Source organism: Neofelis nebulosa, chromosome 14, assembly GCF_028018385.1.
Source record: "Neofelis nebulosa isolate mNeoNeb1 chromosome 14, mNeoNeb1.pri, whole genome shotgun sequence".
Lineage (NCBI taxonomy): Eukaryota > Metazoa > Chordata > Mammalia > Carnivora > Felidae > Neofelis > Neofelis nebulosa.
Genome location: NC_080795.1, coordinates 8,498,489 through 8,501,163, shown reverse-complemented (window position 1 = coordinate 8,501,163; position 2,675 = coordinate 8,498,489).

The window sequence follows — 2,675 nt, the reverse complement described above, 5'->3', positions numbered from 1 at the left end:
TATCACCTCTTGACTGGAGATTGGGCTCCCCGCCTCCACCTGCCCCTCCCCATCCATTCTCCCACCAGAGCAGCCAACGTGTGCCTTTTGTGTGCCGCACCTTCAGCGAGGTTGTGCGTGTTCACCAAAACCAAGCCAACAAACAAAACTCACCAAAATAGAGATTTGGGCAAAATCCATAATGAAGCGCCCGGCCAAATATTTAGCATTCGAAGACATCAAACTTGGTTTACCATCAGTAAACTCCCTTCTCTCGCTCATCCCTGGAGCTCACCTTCTGCTAAATGCCCTCAACTTTAATTTTACCCCCCCCCCACCCCGTCTCTAGTGGGTTGCCCAAATTCTGCCTTATCCTGTGGCTCTCCACCTGGGCATCGCTGAAGCCATGCAGCTGTGCCTTAATTTCCCCAATCAGATCAGATTGGGATCTGCCCTCCGCGTGAGCCAGAGCCTGGAGGGTCTCGCATAACTCTGCCACTAAGCAGCTGCAGGCCTTTGGCAAATCGTGTAATTTTTCCCGTTCTCAAATTTCAATGAAGTAAAACAGAGGATTAAGTAATTTCTAAAATCACTTTTAGTTCTGAAAGACTGTAGTTCTATGATTCTATAGCCAGGAAAAACAGAAATAATCAGAAAATCTGGAGCAGAAACATTGTGAAGGGCAACAGAATGAAAGATGATCGCGAACGTCGGAGGTTTATTTCAGGGCTTGGAGGCAGAGGATAGCAGAGTAAGACTCCCTCTCACACAAGCTGGTCGAGGAGAATTAGGTGATGAGACTGGGAATTACAGAAGGAGATAGTAAACGACTCAGCAAAACCGTTGACCGTGGCTCTGACCAGCCACGGATGAATGACAGATGCTGTAATGAAATACCTCTGAAACGGAATTCTAGCAGCAACTTTTCTTCCTTTATTATTTTCAACAGCTTGGGAAGTACGGTCACTTTTTCAGGGTACTCGATCAATGGCTCTGAACGCATGGTCTACAAATCTAGACTAGACATCAGAGCACGTCAGTGTCAAGGGAAGGGGTGATGAACAGCCAGTCCAACTTTTTATTGAGTATGTGAGGACACTAAAGACCAGACTGGCTGAATGATTTGCCAAAGGCGACACAGAATGGTGTCTCACTGCCATACACCCCCGTCCGTGAAACGCTTCTAGTCAGTCCGGACCAGGCTGGCCTCTGGAGCTTTTGCTGAAGCCAAGGCCACACTTGACTTGTGGCATTGATTCACACGTTTCAGCCCTGCCCGTGCCTCTGGGACTGCATGGCAGCCTAGGTAAGTCACGTCCGAGGACATCTTGTGAAGCGTTGGAGTCATTCCAGCCCCCGGGGCTGGGGTCCAGTATGCACACGCCCTGCCTCCTTGAGGTGGGTCCCTCTCTAAAGTGGACCCGGCGAATACAATCGCAAGCAACTCTTCAGATGCAACCACTGCGGTGTTTTCTTTCTGGCAATGGCAGAAGAGGAGAGGGCTACTTCTGTCCCCATCAGCGTGCCTCCGGAAATGTGGAAGGTTGGCAAGCCATTGAACTACAGCACCTGATGCCTGATCTGAATTCACGCTAACGTGTCAAAGGAAAAAAGCCAATTCACTTAGGGAGATGCTCAACATCGTCTTCTTGTCGGGATTTGTCTGCGAACAGAAGATAAAGTTAAGGGGAACTCCGTGAGGGAAGGCGATTCCCTTCGTTACTGCTCTTGGCAATAATGAGGATAGCCCCTTTCACCCGACATGGTGATGATCCCTCCCATCTTAGCATGTGAGAGAACAAAACACACAGGCATCGTGCCTCCCACTAGCGCTGCAGTGAGCCTTCTCCAGCTCCTCTTGGTTTAATCCCCAGTCCCTGCCAAGGCTAGATGAGAGCTTCTGTGCTTCTGGAGATCCCCCTGCTCTGTGCAGGGACCACTCCCTCCCGAAGCCTTGGGTCCAGCAGAACCTGCTATCACACGTCCCCTTGCGGGATTTTCTCATGAAAACATCTTCAAGACAAACAAGCATGTAATTCCTTGAATCTCCAGGTCTTAGGTCTGGACACTTAATAAAAACCTCCCCGGGGCCCCTGGGTGGCTCAGTCGGTTAAGGTGAAGCATCTGACTCCTGATCTCACCTCAGGTCATGATCTCACGGTTCGTGGTTTCAAGCCCGCCATCGGGCTCTGCGCTGATGGCCCAGAGCCTGGAGCCTCCTTCGGATTCTGTGTCTCTCTCTCTTTCTCTGCCCCTCCCCTGCTTGTGCCCTCTCTCTCTCTCTCTTTCTCAAAAAAATAAAATAAACATTAAAAAAAATAAATAAAATACAAATAAAAAGACAAAGTCTGAGGCCCTCGTTCTAGAGAATAATCTAGACATACAGTTTAATTTGTGAGATCCTTCACAGGAAGGGGGAGTCGTAGACTCGGGATTCAATTTCTCTTTTTTGGAAATCAGATTGAATCTGAAAATCTATTCTTCAACATACAAGCCAGGGGAACTTGGGCAAATCACTTCACCTCTTCAACTCTCGCTAGATCATTGGAAAAAACACGTTTGATAGTAAACACATTTCAGTTATTATTAGTAGGTATTAGCAGCAGCTACTGAGGAGGCAATGTCACGAGACATTTAGCTTGTGGGTTCTGCAATTACATTGCCTAAGTTGAAATCGTGGCTCCCTCCCGTACCAA